This window comes from Cetorhinus maximus, chromosome 14 (assembly GCF_964194155.1).
Source record: "Cetorhinus maximus chromosome 14, sCetMax3.hap1.1, whole genome shotgun sequence".
In the NCBI taxonomy this organism is placed as follows: domain Eukaryota; kingdom Metazoa; phylum Chordata; class Chondrichthyes; order Lamniformes; family Cetorhinidae; genus Cetorhinus; species Cetorhinus maximus.
In genome coordinates, this window is record NC_135892.1 from 41,777,754 (window position 1) to 41,794,299 (window position 16,546).

The window sequence follows — 16,546 nt, forward strand, 5'->3', positions numbered from 1 at the left end:
ACTCATTCAGATAGAGCATTCTAGATTGTAACAACCTCGTGTGAAAAATATTCCCTTCATTTCTACTCTAGTTCTTTCTCCAATTATTTTAAATCTAGCTCCTCTGGTTACTGACACACTTGCCAAAGGAAACCAGTTTCTCCCGACTTGCTATATCACTGTCACTTTGAACTCCTTACCTAACAGTACTGTGGGTGTACCTACGCCACAGGGACAGCAGTGGTTCAAGGCAGCAGCTCACCACCACCTTCTTGTGATGGGTAATAAATACTTGCCAGTGACGTTCATATTCCATGAACAAATAAAAAAAACTTGTCCTGCCATCTTCAAAGACTGGTGCACATACATCACCTTTAAAATTGTATAATTTGCTTTTTATTGCCTCTTTTGATTCTTCCTTCCAAAATACATCACTTCACATTCTTCCACATTAAATTTCATCTGCCACATGTCTGCCCATGTAGAGATATGATTGGTGTAATTGCAATTAATTTGAAATTCAAAATTCTTGAACAAAAAAATGTTTTGCACAGTTCAACTTCACATGCTGAATAGGAGTCTAGAATAGAGGTTTTTTTTCCAATATTGCCATTCCCACATTTCTACACTACAATAAACAAAAGCTGCCCTTGGTGTGTTTAGGGAAATGTTGAAAATATTGTGATGCAGCTTTTGATTTTGAAGAAACAGCGGATGTTTGCCGAGATGTGCTGCACAGAACAATTTGTAACCTCACCTTTGTGCTAGGGTAGGACTGGGGAAAATTAAACACTTAGAAAGAATTTACTTATTACTGTGTCATGAAATTAACATCACTTATGTCTCCAAATAGCAAACATAAATTTAATTTGACATTTGAATTGAGAAAATACTTAACAGGTTTTTGTTCCTTCTCAGAACATAGTGTTCTAACTTCCTGCCTTCAGCTGTTATGCTGTTACAACTACTGGCACACTCTCTCAAAACCAGCTGTCTAAAAAATTGAGTTGCCCGAAAACTAGACATTTTAGAATGTTCCATACATCATTTTGGTTTTTTTTTAAACTCTGTTAAAATTAATTTACCTGGACAATTTGGCTAGGCGCTGCATGGCACCAAACTTGTTATCTGCTTCACTATTTGCGCGTCCGTATCGTCCCGTGTTCCAAGTGACCCTTGACCCAACCCAGCCTGTATTGGCCCAAACCGCCCACACCCCCAAAGCGCCTGATCCAAAATCCAGCAAAATCCAAAATCTGGCATGGCCTCAATACCAAGGCTGCCAGTTTTCAGAGAGTGCACTGTATTAATTATTACTTACAAGGATAAAAGAACAGTAATGTCTAGAATAAAAGCCAAATATTGCAGATGCTGGAGATCTGAAATAAAAACAAAGTGCTGGAAAAACTCAAGTCTGGTAGTATCTATGGAGAGAGAAACGCAGTTAACATTTCGAGTCCAATATGACTCCTCTTCAGAATGCGTAATCTAATCTCATGTCTAGTTCATTTACGGAATTTGCATGCCTCAGAGGGGTCTACTGTTTGTATTGCTGTAATATGACTATAATTACACCTGGTAAAATTCTAAGCATCAACTACATAGATGTGTGCTTCTTAGGTTAGGCAAGGTTCAAGCCTGAGGATAGCAGGATAGTGACTATGTTACTAGACTAGCAAAAAGAACATAAGAAACAGCAGCAGGAGTAGACCAGTGGTCTATCAAGCTGCTCTGCCATTCATTACGATCATGGCTGGTCTTGGGCTTCAACTCCATTTTCCCACTCGCTCCCCATATCCCTTAATTCACTGAGACACCAAAAATCTGTCTATCCCAGCCTTAAATGTATTCAACAATGGAGCATCCACAACCCTCTCGGGTAGAGAATTCCAAAGATATACAACTCTTTGAGCGAAAAAATTTCTCCTTATCTCAGTCCTAAATGATCGGCCCCTTTGTCCTGAGACTGTCCCCCCATGTTTTAGATTCCCCGACTAAGGGAAACAATCACTCAGTGTCCACCCTATCAAGTGCCTTCAGAATTTTGCGGGTTTCAATCAGATTGCCTCATTCTTCTGAACTCCAGAGAATATAAGCCCAATTTACTCAGCCTCTCATCATAAGACAACTCCTTCATCCCAGGAACCAATTTAGTGAACTTTCGCTGCACCACCTCCAATGCAAGCATATCCTTTCCTAAATGAGAAGACCAAAACTGCATACAGTGTTCCAGATGCATTCTCACCAAAACTGTGTATAACTGTAGCAAGACTTCTAATACAGAGACCTGGACTAATAATACAGAGACATGAGTTAAAATCCCACCACGGCAGCTGCGAAACTTAAATTCCGTTAATTAAATAAAGCTAGAATTAAAATAAAAGTTAGGATGGTGACCATGACCATCAAAAACCATCTGGTACACAAATGTCCTTTAAGGAAGGATCACCTTTGAACCTACCTTGAAACAAAATATCAAAATGTGTACTTACACATTATAAATACATATAAGCAATGTACTTACACACGCCTGGTACAGTTAAAATACTGGTGCAGTTCGGAATATTCTTCTAAGGTTGGAACTCTTTTAATTTCTATTCATGCAAGTTTACAATTACAGGTATTCAAAAAAATCTCTCTCAAATATCACCCCCCCTGCATCTAAATGAGAAAGACAGCACATCAATTGTAATTTTACCTACCCTGGAAGTATTCCTTACCTCGCATAGTTTCTTCTTTAGTCACTCAACATGTTATAGTGTTGTCATGTGTATTTCAATTTCAGCTACATTAAATTAATTACCTTCATTACCTTTTCTAATCTAGTGTTCTCTAATGTTGCATTCATCTTACAGCATTACTGGTAATGGCAGTTAATACTTCATTCGTACACTAAGTTATCCCTGTAAATGGGGTAGTAGTTAAAACTGATACTAGGGAAATATCAATACTGCATTAAATTTATAGCTTAACTAGCTAAATTTCTTAATACAACTAAGATGACAATTGAGTAATATTTCTAAACATTGAAATTTAATTAGTTAAATAAAACACAATAAAGATGGAAGGGCAGGTGATCTGTAGAAGCTGTAGCATGTGGGCATTGGTGGACACCTGTGAAATCCATAGCAACCACATCTACAGTAAGGGACTACAGCTCAAGCAACTTCAGCTCAGACTTGTTGAGCTGGAGTCTGAACTTTGAACACCGAGCATCAGGGAGAAGGAAAGTTACCTGGACACTGTTCCAAGAGGCAGTCATACCTCTTAGGCTACGTGATTCTGATTTGGTCTACGGTCAGGGATAAGAGGGTGCAAGTGAGGCAGGGATGGGGACCCAGAGGGTAGCAATGGAGGAGCATCAGCCCCTGCAATTGTCCAACAAGTGCTAGGTTCTTGCAGTTTGTGTGGATGAGTGCAGGAGATGGAGGGAGGGTGAGCGAACAGCCACAGCACGGTGGGGCGGGGAGGGAGTCAAAAGGAATGTAGCTGTATTAGGGGACAGCATAGTTAGGTGGATGGATCCTATTCTCTACAGCCAAAAGTGTGAATCCCTAAGGCTCTGTTACCTGCCCAGCGCAGTGTTAAGGACATCTCCTCTGGGCTGGAGTAGGAGGGGAACCAGTTGTCGTGGTGCACGTGGGTACCAACAGCGTAGGTAGGACTAAAAGGCAGAACAACAAAGGTAATAATCTCTGGATTACTGCATGAGCCAAAAACAAATTGGCACAGGGTAAATAAGATCAGAGAGTTGAACCCATGGCTCAAAGATTAGCGTGGGAGAAATAGGTTTCAGTTCACTGGGCACTGGCACCAGTACTGGGGAGAAAGGGAGCTGTACCATTGAGATTGTCTTCACCTGAACGGTGCTGGGATCAGATTCCTAGGGAGTCGTATACCTATAGCTGTAGAGAGGGCTTTAAATTAAATAGTGGGGAGGAGGTTTCACATGACAGGAGATTCAGAAAGTTAAACAGGAAATAGTGCAGGGTAATGCTACATGTAATGATAACAAGAGTGTGATAGGAAAGGACAGAGCAGTCAAACAGCAAACAGGGTCAGAGCAGGGAAAATGGCTTTAAACTAACGGAGGGGGAGGAGAGTTCAGGCAAAGGGAGATTTAGAAATCCAAAGATTAAAGTTGAGGCAATAGAAAAATATATTGATGTGGGTAAAGACAAGCTGAGTGGGACAGGAAGGGACAGAGATTTTAATGGCAATAGTGCATTAGAGAGTAAGGTCCATAAAAGAAATAGTGGCTAAAAAAAATAAAATTAAAGCTACTTTATCTGAACGCATGAAGCATCAGAAAGGACAACGGCAAATCAAATCCTGTCGACCCTGCAAAGTCCTCCTTACTAACATCTGGGGGCTTGTGCCAAAATTTGGAGAGCTGTCTCACAAACTAGTCAAGCAACAGCCTGACATAGTCATACAAACGGAATCATGCCTTGCAGACAATGTCCCAGACCACCATTACCATCCCTGGGTATGTCCTGTCCCACCGGCAGGACATCAAGTCAAACATGGGCAAGGAAACTTCCTGATGATTACCACCTACCATCCCCCATCAGCTGATGAATCAGTACTCCTCCATGTCGAACAGCACTTGGAATAGCACTGAGTGTGGCAAAGGTGCAGAGTGTACTCTGTGTGGCGGACTTTAATGTCCATCAGGTATCACCACAAACCGAGCTGGTCGAGTCCTAAAGGACATAGCTGCTAGACTGGATCTGCGACAGGTGGTAAGGGAACCAACAAAAGGGAAAAACATACTTGACTTCAACCTCACCAACCTCCCTACCCAGATGCATCGGTCCATAACAGTGTCAGTAGGAGTGACCACCGCACAGTCATTGTGGAGACCAAGTCCCGTCTTCACATTGAGGATACCCTTCATCGTGTTGTGTGGCACTACCACCGTGCTAAAAGGGATAGATTTCAAACAGATCTAGCAACTCAAGGCTAAGCAACCAGGCGCTGTGGGCCCTCAGTAGCAGCAGAATTATACTCAATCGCAATCTGTAACCTCATGGCCCAGCTCATGGCCCCACTCTACAATTACCGACAAGCCAGGGGGTCAACCCTGGTTCAATGAAGAGTGCAGGAGGGCATGCCAGGAGCAGCACCAGGCATACCTAAAAATGAGGTGTCAACCTGGTGAAGCAAAATCACAGAACTACTTGCGTGCCAAACAGCAGAAGCAGCAAGTGATAGACAGAGCTAAGCGATTCCACATCAACAGATCAGATCTAAGCTCTGCAATCCTGCCGCATCCAGTTGTGAACGGTTTGTGGGCAATTAAACAACTCATGGGAGGAGGAGGCTCCACCAATATCCCCATCCTCAATGATGGGGGAGCCCAGCATATCAGTACAAAAGATAAGGCTGAAGTATTCGCAACAATCTTCAGCCAGAAGTGCCGAGTGGATGACCCGAGATGGGGGTCCCCAGCATCACAGATGCCAGTCTTCGATCCACTCCACATCATATCAAGACAAGGCTGAAGGCACTGGATACTGCAAATGCTATGGGCCCTGACAATATTTTGGCAGTAGTACTGAAGACTTGTGCTCCAGAACTTGCTGCGTGCCTAACCCAACTATTCTAGTACAGCTACAACACTGGTATCTACCCAGCAATGTGGAAAATTGCCCAGGTACGTCCTGTATACAAAAAGCAGGACAAATCCAACCCGGTCAATTACCACCCCATCAATCTACTCTCCATCATTAGTAAAGTGACAGAAGGGGTCATCAACAGTGCTATCAAGCAGCACTTGCTTAGCAATAACCTGGTCACTGACACTCAGTTTGAGTTCCGCCGAGGTCACTCAACTTCTGACCTCATTACAGCCTTGGTTCAAACATGGACAAAAGAGCTGAGCTCCAGAGGTGAGGTGAGACTGACAGCCCTTGACATCAAGGCAGCATTTGACCAAGTGTGGCATCAAGGAGCCCTAGCAAAATTGAAGTCAATGGGAATCAGGGAAAACTCTCTGCCGGTTGGAGTCATACCTAGCACAAAGATGGTTGAGGTTGTTGGAGGTCAGTCACCTCAGCTCCAGGACATCACCGCAGAAGTTCCTCAGGGTAGTGTCCGAGGCCGAACCATCTTCAGTTGCTTCATCAATGAACTTCCTTCCATCATTAAGGTCAGAAGTGGGGATGTTCGCTGATGATTACACAATGTTCAGCACTATTCGCAACTCCTCAGATACTGAAGCAGTCCATGTCCAAATGCAGCAAGACCTGGATGATATCCAGGCTTGGGCTGACAAGTGGCAAGTAATTTTCAGGCCACATAAGTGTCAGGTAATGACCATCTCCAACAAGAGAGAATTTAACCATTGCCCCTTGACATTCAATGGCATTACCATCGCTGAATCCCCCACTATCAACGTCCTGGGGGGGTTACCATTGACCAGAAACTGAAATGGACTAGCTATATAAACACTGTGGCTACAAGAGCAGGCCAGAGGCTAGGAATCCCGCAATGAGTAACTCACCTCCCAACTCCCCAAAGCCTGTCCACCATCTACAAGGCACAAGTCAGGAGTGTGATGGAATACTCTCCACTTTCCTGGATGAGTGCAGCTCCAACAACACTCAAGAAGCTTGACACCATCCAGGACAAAGCAGCTTGCTTGATTGACACCCCTTCAACAAATATTCGCTCCCTCCACCACCGACAAACAGTGGCAACGGTGTGTACCATCTACAAGATGCACTGCAGAAACTCACCAAGGCTCCTTAGGCGGCACCTTCCAAACCCACGACCACTACCATCAAGAAGGACAAGGGCAGCAGACACATGGGTACACCCCCACCTGGAAGTTCCCCTCCAAGCCACTCACCATCCTGACTTGGAAATATATCGTTGTTCCTTCACTGTCGCTGGGTCAAAATCCTAGAACTCCCTTCCTAACAGCACTGTGGGTGTACCTACACCACGGGGAATGCAGAGGTTCAAGAAGGCAGCTCACCATTACCTTCTCAAGGCCAATTAGGAATAGGAAATAAATGCTGGCCTAGCCAGCGACGCCTACATCCATAAAATGAATTTTTAAAAAAAGAAAGATGAACTAGTGACACAAACCAGAGATAAACAGTTTAGGTCTAATCACCATTACCAATCATTATTCCAAGATGACCAAGGTTGGGAAATATATATTCCAGGGTATACAACATTTAAAAAAGGAAGAATGTAAAAGGAGGAGCGATAGCCCTAATAATAAAAAAATGAAAGAAGGACATTAATGAGAAAGGATCTTGTCTCAGAAAATCGGGAAATAGAACCTGTATGTGTGGAGATTAGGAATAGCAAGGGTGAGATAAGTCTGGTAGGAGTAGTTTAGACAGAGGTCCCCTAACAGTAGTTATACCCTTGGACAGAGCATTAATCAAAAAATTATTAGAACTTGTAACAAAGGCAATGTCATAGTTTTGGGGGACTTTAATCTTCATATAGACTGGGCCAATCAAATTGGCAAAGGTGGTGTAGAAGATGAGTTTGTACAATGCTTTCATGACAGTTTCCTGGAGCAATACGTTGTGGAACCAACCAGGAATAGAGCTATTTTAGATCTAGTATTGTGTAATGAGGCAGGGTTAATTAGTAATGTCATAGTAAAAGATCCACTGGGAAATAATGATCATAATATAATTGAATTCCACATTAAGTTTGAAAATGACATACTCCAATCAACCAGAACCTTAAACTTAAACAGGTGTCAAAACAGAATACAGCAGCAGAGCTCCAGGCTGATGGACAACCAGAGAAATACAGTGTTTTGAAGCAAAAGGACTTGTTTGTAGCTAATGCAGTAGAATTATGGGGTCATATTAAAGTTCTGGAATGGAAAATGAAACTGTAAAAATAAGCTGTGGTTCTTGCTTGGGAATAATTGGACAAAGCTCGTACTAAATAGAAGAAGAAAAACTAGAAGAGTGCAGAAAACTGCAGGAGCTAATTTTAAAAAAGTCAAGGTTTTCTGTCAGAAAATAAACATAATCTCAACAAGATTCTGAAAACAGCAAAGGAGAACCATAATCCTGCATTTAAACAGGAGAAAGACAACCCAGGTGATTGCCTAGCTGAAACATTTTTTGTGGTTTTAGGCATTAAAAGACCTACAACCATGAAAGAAAATGCAAATCAAATGGTTCACAGACTGATTCTAAAGGAAAAGAAAAGGAAATACTGAATCCAGAGGGTAAAAAGCTCCATGACAAATAATTTTTTCTGAGTCTACAACTTACACCTGCTTATATTGAAAAAACAGAGGGACTATCAGAAGTCAGCAATATTGTTCTTGACAAAGTTTCCCAGGTTGAATCAATTGTGCCATCTTTTAACCAAAACACCTGGAAACAAAATGGCTTAAAAAAAACTTAATTGGCACAAGAAAGCTATAAGCAACAAAACCACTTCTCCGCTGTTGAGAGGAAGGACTTTAAGAATCGCAGTAAAAAGGACCTCAAATCTAACTATTTGATTCATACAGGTTAAATAGTGTGAAGCTGCTGGGATAGACAGTTCACTGGACAATCAATAGCATGTCGAGGGGGAGAATATTATTGAGCTGCACGTAGTAAGTGAATAACTAAGTTAGTTGTTAAAGTGTTAAGTAGAATGCTATAAGTTGTCATTACAGAATCTTTACTGTGCAGAAGGAGGCCATTTGGCCCATAGAGTCTACACTGGCTCACTGAAAGGGCATTCTACCTAATCCCACACTCCTGCCTTATCCCCGTAATCTTGCACATTCTTTCTTTTCAAATAGCAATCCAATTCCCTTTTGAATACCTCAATCAAACCTGCCTCCACCACACTCTCAGGAAGTTCGTTCCAGATTCCAACCACCCTCTGGGTTAAAAAACCTTTCCTCCTTTTACTCCTTTTGCCCATTATTTTGAATCTGTGCCCTCTACTTCTTGATGTACTCGAGTGGGAACAGTTTCTCACTATTTACCCTGTCCATACCCCTCAGGGCCTTGAATACCTCTATCAAGTCCCCTCTCAGCCATCTTTTCTCCAAGGAAAACAGACCCAGCCTCTCCAGTCTATCCTCATAGCTACAGTTGTTTATCCCAGGGGTCATTCCTGTGATACTCCTCTGCACTCTCTCCAATTCCTCTTCAAGTATGGTGCCCAGAACTAGACACAATACTCCAGATGAGCCATAACTAGTGTCTAATACAAGTTTAACATGACCTCCTTACTCTTGCACTCAATGCCCCTATTAATAAACTCTAAGATATTAAATGCTTTATTAACTGCTCTCTCAACATGCCCTGCCATTTTCAATGTCTTATGTACACATACACTGAGGTCCCTTTGTTCCTGCACCTCCTTTAGAGTCTCTCCCTTTATTTTATATCGTCTCTCCATATTCTTCCTGACAAAATGAATCACCTCACACTTCTCTGCATTGAAATTCATCTGCCACTTGTCTGCCCACTCCACCAACTTGTCTATGTCATTCTGAAGTTCAAGACTATCCTTATCACAGGTGACATTTCCAATCTTCATATCATCAACAAATTTTGAAATCATGCCCTGCACACCACAGTCTAGGTCATTAACATATATCAGGAAGAGCAAGGATCCTAATACTGACCCCAGGGGAGCTCCATTACCAACCTTCCTCCAATCTGAAAAACAACCATTTATCATTACTCTGTTTCCTGTCACTCGGCCAATTTCTTATCCAAGTGCCTACTTTCCCTTTTATTCCATGAGCTAGAATTTTTCTCACAAGTCTATTGTGTGGCACCGTATCAAATGCCTTTTAAAAATCCACATCAACAGTATTGCCCTTAACAGTCTTCTCTGTTACCACCTCAAATAACTCCAGCAAGTTAGTTAAACATGATTTTCCCTTCATGAATCCATGCTGGCTTTCCTTAATTATCCCACACCTGTCTCAGTGACTACTGATTTTGTCCCAATTATAGTTTCCAGAAGTTTCCCTACCACTGAGGTCAAACTGACTGATCTGTAGTTGCCAGCATTATCCTTGCACCCCTTTTTGAACAAGGATGTAACATTCGCAATTCTCCAGTCACCCAGCACCATTCCTGTGTATAAGGAAATTTCCATCCTCACCTCCCTCAGTGTCCTCGAATGCATCTCATCTGGTCCAGGTACCTTATCAATTTTAAGTAAAGATAGCCTTTCTAACACCTCCTCCTTCTCAATTATAAATTCCTCGAACTGTTATACACCAGTTACCTCCTCTCTCACCTCGGCCTGAGTAGCATTCTCTTCCTTTGTAACGACAGATGCAAAGTACTCATTTTTAATACCTCTGCTACTTCATCTGCCTCCACATGCAAGTCTCCTCTTTTATCCCTAATTGGCTCAACTCTTTCCTTTACCACCCATTTATTATTTACATGCTTATAGAAGACCTTGGAATTCCCTTTTATGTTAGCAGCTAGTCTCTTTTCATGCTCTCTCCTTGCTTTTCTGATTAATTTTTTCACTTCCCCTTTGACCCTTCTATATTCAGCCTGATTCTCCATTGTATTTTCTACCTGACATCTGTCATACGCGTACTTCTTCCTTTTCATCTTCACCTCTATCGCTCTCACCATCCAGGGTGCTCTGGATTTATTTGTCCTACCTTTCCCCTTCAAGGGATTATACCTTGACATTGCTTGCAATACTATCTCTGAAGGTAGCCCATTGTGCAGCCACCGTCTTTTCCGCCAAAATTTGATTCCAACTCACTCGACTCAGATGCATTCTCATCCCATTGATGTTGGCTTTCCCTCAATTAATTATCCCTGCTCTGGATTGCTCCTTGTCCTTCTCCATGGCTAACCTAAACCTTATGATACAATAATCATTGTCCCCGAGAGGCTCTCCCACTGATCTTTGATTCACTTGGGCCAACTCATTCCCCAGAGCCAGGTCCAACAGTGTCTGCCCTCTCATTGGGCTGCAAATATACTGCTGCAGAAAATTATCTTGAATACTCTCCAGGAACTCTTGACTTTCTTGTCCCTTTGCACTATTCCTATGCCAGTCTATATTTGGAAAATTGAAGTCCCCAATGTAATTGTTCTATAATTCTTGCACCTCTCAGTAATTTCTTTGCAAAGCTGTTTCTCTACATCTCTTCCACCAGTTGGTGGTCTATATTTTGGATATTATTTATAAAAGCTCATCACTATGTTGATGACTTTTCATTCTTGGCAGGTGATACAATAATGAGGTTTTAAGATTATTATGCTTTGGGACAGCAGCTTTAAATTTTGGGTAAATGAAGGGAGTCATATGACCTGTTCTGCAGTCTGCCTGACAGTAAGCCTGAGTGGTTTGATTATTAGAGATCAAAGGATGACTTGGATCGTTTTACTAAGAAGTTGCAAGTTGGAGACAATGGCAACAGCCTCTGAGTTTACAATGAGTAGATTCTAAGGCTGGAATCTTGTTGAGGCAACAGGGGTCTTGCCGCCAGCTGGAGCACCAGCAAGATCTCTGCATTGCCTCTTTTTGGGCAGGCATTCCACATCTTCTGTCACTCAGGCACTTAAAAGGCCAGCAGCAGACCTTTCCCTGGGATCGAGGACACTGAGGAACCAAGTGCTGTCCACCAAGAGCTGCTGACCAGTCAGAGGCTGGCAGCTCTTCTGTATTCAGCAGCTGCCACTGGGGAGGTGGTGGCTGCTGCTGGTACAGCACCCACTTGCTGCTTCAGACCAAGGAGGGATCTAGGCACAGGTGAGTGACTGCAGGAAGAGGGTCACGGGTGGGGGCCAGGGTGGAGGGGTGCAGGGGGATCGACAGCAAGGGCAAGGGGAAGTCTCTCAGCAAGCCCCCTTGATCAGGCATCAAGTGCCTTTGAATGAGGGAGTAGCCCTTAAAGCCCACAAGCAAACAAGCCAAGGTTTGCTTTTCAAGCTCCTTGCATGGCAAGCCCCCCACTTGCCACAGCAATAGCAGGATGAGGCCCTTAATTAGACATTAGTTGCCCTCTTAAGGGCCTCAAAAGGCTGTCCCTGGACCTTCCTACCACAACTTAATTGGGATGGAGGCAAAAACCCACTGCCACCCTCCTTCCTGATTAAATATTAACAAACTCCCCATGGGAGGGCATAAGATTCCACCCCGAGTTTCCTCTTGCGGTGTAGACTAGAACTAGGGGACATAGTTTAAAAATAAGAGGTCTCCTTTTTAAGATGGCGATGAGGAGAAATTTTCACTTTCAGAGTGTCATTAGTCTGTGGATTCTCTTCCCCAGAAAACAGTGGAGGCTGGATCATTGAGTAAATTCAAGGCTGAGTTCAATTTTTGATGGACAAGGAAGTCAAGGGTTAAGGGAGGCAGACATCAAAGTGGAGTTGAGACACAATCAGATCAGCCATGATCTTATTGAAAACCCCTGTTTTAAGACGAATAAGCCAAATAGGGAAAAATAGCTTTCCTCATCTGTACAGTTTCTCTTCTACACTAGTAGTGTCAACAGTGGCACCTGTGCTCTCTAAAATACACATTCACTCACCATTTTGTTCAACCATCTGATGTTAAAGAGCTGGTAGAGGCATCTACACCAAGTTACTGAGCTTCCTTTGGGTGGCTTTGTTAGATTACAACATTTTTGATTCATCTAAAAGCATTCTGCTCTTAAAAATTCTCAACTTTGTTGTTTCTGAAATCAGGTTTGATTTCCAGATTGAGTGAATTGTTTGAGGAGCTCCACTAGTTTTTCTGATGTAATCTTTGACATCTAATTAGCATTCTTTGTTATCTTCTCTAAGTGAGTGAGAGAATACAATACAACACTTGTTCACATTCCAGAATCTTCGGGTCGGCATGTGGGGGCGGGCCCTGCTGGCTGACGTGTAAAATGATGCACGGTGACATCGGGCGTGCGTCCCGACATCACCGCGCGTCATTCAGATCTTCAGTTCGGTGGGCATGCACTGGAGTCGGCTGCGTGCCCACCGAACTGTCAATGGCCTATTAAGGCCATTGAAAAACTAATTAAAGTAATTAACTGAGCTGTCCGTCCAACCTTAAGGTTGGCGGACAGGCGGAGAGCCCAGGCAGCCTTCACATTTATCATGAAACCTCATCCACGGACGGGATGAGGTTTCATGAAGTGTTTATAAATTGAATAAAACTTTTTATTAAAGTTCATTGACGTCCTAGCTCATGTGGTACTGTCACATGACGGGACATGTCTTACAAATTTAATTTTCTCTTTATTACAATTTTTGACATCAAGCTAATTTCCCTGAGGCAGCTCTGTGCCTTAGGGAGATTTCTGCGCTCTTCCGCATGTAAGCTCGAAAGAGCACAGGCCCCAACTCAGCCTGTTCCCTCCGCGCGCACAGAGAGCACACAGTGTTTCTGGGTGCGCATCACACTGGGCAGCCCTTAATTGGCCCGCCCACTTAAAATGGCGGCGCGCAGCCGATCGCGGATAGCGATGGCTGCGCGCCCGCCCGCCCGCTCCCGCTCAGCACCCCCCAACACCCCCCCCCCCCAACCGCCACCCCAACAGGGAGAAAATTCTCCCCCAGGTGTATTTCTTCAGATGTTTGCACCGTTTGATGTATGACTCAACTTTTCTGACCAAGCCGACAAGATCTTTCTCAATATGTCTCCTATATTTTATTAATGACGCGGTTGCCATTTACAAAGTCTAGGTTTCCAAGTTCTCTACTCATCCATACCTTTATGGCGCTAATTACAGCCCACACTGTTGGTCCCAAGCCCAGATAAAAGGAGGGGCTAGTAATCCTGCTATGTAAAATATTGTGTGTTACAGAAACAGAACTGGGGAGACATCAATCCTGAATCTGCCTAGAGGACTGCAGCACAGACAATAAACCCTGCAATAACAGAAGAGCCCCTACTCAAGGTTCAGGCAAAGCTTTAGACTGCTTGCTGGAACTTACAAACCTTGCCAGCTTCAAGCTGGCAAACTAGCACAAGTTATCAACAAGATGAAAAACTACTCTTATTGACATGCTGGGCATTAGTAAATGTTGTTGGCCAAGAACTGACTTCATGAGGATTGCACTGGCAAAAAAAAAGCATGATCTGCTCAGAAACACCAAAAAATTGGCAAAGAAGATGTTGCACACATTGTTGATGATACAGCTCAACATGCCCTTCTGCATGGGAACCCATCAACAACCGACTAAACTATATACAAAGCTCAAGACACATTATCTCAGAATGACTATTATGACGTATACTCACAAACAAACACAGCAATGAATATAAAGACAGCTACAACATTGCACCATGGAACAGAAGTGATTGTAACAACTGGCATTACATTACATCACTCTCTGCCCCAACAAGTACATCTGTGCCATTACCCTTAATAGATAAACTCCGAGAAGAGCAAGCTGGTTTTCACCAGAGCAGATCAAGCAACAGCCAGATCTTTATATCATTGAGTAATACAAAGAATAGCAATGATGTTAAATTTTGTTGATTTGTAGACAGAATTGGATGGTGTTGGCAAAAACTCGCCATAGATTTTTGAAGAGAACGGTTACTTGGAAGTAAAAACAAAAATAGCTGGAAAAACTCAGCAGGTCTGACAGCATCTGCGGAGAGGAACACAGTTAACGTTTCGAGTCCGTATGACTCTTCATCAGAACGGTTACTTGAAAATGTTGGATTATCAAGAACTTATATCAAGAAACAGTGAGAACAGGCTGACGGGTTTGATATAACAACTACTGTCAGATAAGGCTTTCCTCTTATTTTTTAGCATTGTTATTGATTTTGTGATGAGACATTTATCTAGCAACCAATCAGGCATTGCATGGATCAGTCCAGACCCTGAATCAAACACCTGGTTTGTGGATATTGTCGAGAGGTGTCAGTACTCATGTTGTGTGCAATGATGTGTAATCTATTCTGGGTGTGGTTTATGTGAAACTGAAAAGAGAAATTTTAGCTGGAAAATGGAAATTTTGGGTCGTATTTTCACTGAGTTGCGGAGACTGCACAGACCTTTAAAAATGCTGGACCTGACCTGGATCCAGAAGTCCCAACCCCATTTCCGGCAGATCCCATTTTGGCTGGCAGGCTGTGAAGCTCACAGGCACGAATTACAAATTGGCTGGGCCTATTAAGCTCAGTGCACAGGACAAGCAAACCTGATCTTCGTTCTAGGAATGGCTTAAACCGGCAGTCTGTGCTTCACAACTTTATGGAGGAGACGCAAATGCTCTTGATGATGATGTATGTAGAGCTGTCGTGTTATTTAAAGCCCCCGCCCTTTAAAAATTGAAAAAAAAACTGCCTGTGTCCGAGAGTAAAAAAAAATCTGTTCTAGCAGTTTGAATAGCTTTTTGTGTTAACATAACCCTAAGTGCTACCATTATAGCTTTATTACAGCTTGACTGCTTTCTATAACCTATCATTATCATAGTGCTGGGCTGTACATTCGCAATTTGATTTACAACTCAAAGTAGTTTTTAAAATAATGCCAGTAATTGATGTAGGGTTATGAATACAAATGCTTATTTTTATAAAGGGGTTAAACACTTGAGAGGATTTGAATGTATTGAATAGGCTTTCATGATTTTTTTTATATAGTGAACTTTGTAATAGAGATTTAGAGCTTTATTTGATTTCATCTCTGCCATGGCACATGCTGGGTGAGATGGCATGGAGGTTGTAAGGGTAAAAGATGATGGATAGGGATCATGACTTGACACTAAGTTGGTAATAGGGACTATAAGGGCCACGGGGAGGGGTGCGGGACATGGGTTGGCATGGAGGGTATGAGGGACCATTAGGGGTGGGTAGGCAGCATGGTTTGGCATAGATGGGGCATTGGGAATAGTTAGGGATGTGAGGGGGTTAGGGATGAGGGCTAGAGGGCCAAATATTTTACAAAACAACTTGGGCAACACGCCTGACTCCATCTCACACTCAAATCACACCATCGAGGCACCTTCCCCCTCCAAAGAGGCTGTGCTGAGCTGGGAAATTTCCAAACTCAAGCTACCTGCCTCAAGAACAAAAATCCGGTCCCTTAGATCTACTTTTGGAATTCAAAAAGTTGTAGTCAGTTAGTTACAAGCAGCCTCAAGCCTCTTTGCACAGGCCTAGTCAATAGTTTTTGTTGTTTAAGGCTGTTATTTTGCTAAACAAATCTAGCATTTATAAAATCTATGCACCACAGGATCCTAGACTTATACATCACAGAAAAATGGTATGAAATCTGTGCTGGTGTTAATCTGTTCACAACTTTGGTGTCACATTTGATCCTGAGATGAGCTTCTGACTTCCAATTTATCCATCACTAACACCTTCTATTTCCACCTCCATTACATTGCCTGACTTTGCCACTGAATCAGCTCAGCTCAGCTGTTGCTGAGACACTCATTCATGGCTTCATTACCTCTAGACTCAACTATTCCAATACAGTCCTGGCTGGTCTCTCACATTCTAACCTCCCTAAACTTGGGGTCAGCTAAAATTCTGCTGCCTGTATCTTAACTCGCACCAAGTCCTGTTTCCCTATCACCCCCGTGCTCGCTGACCTACATTGACTCCTAGTCAAGCGATGTGTTGATTT

At 42.8% G+C, this 16,546-nt stretch overlaps 1 protein-coding gene across 1 annotated transcript in view; it reads right to left on the reverse strand.

The window, feature by feature from the left end:
- LOC144689615 (synaptojanin-2-like) overlaps positions 1–16,546 on the reverse strand; it is a 283,459-nt gene that overhangs the window by 222,350 nt on the left and 44,563 nt on the right.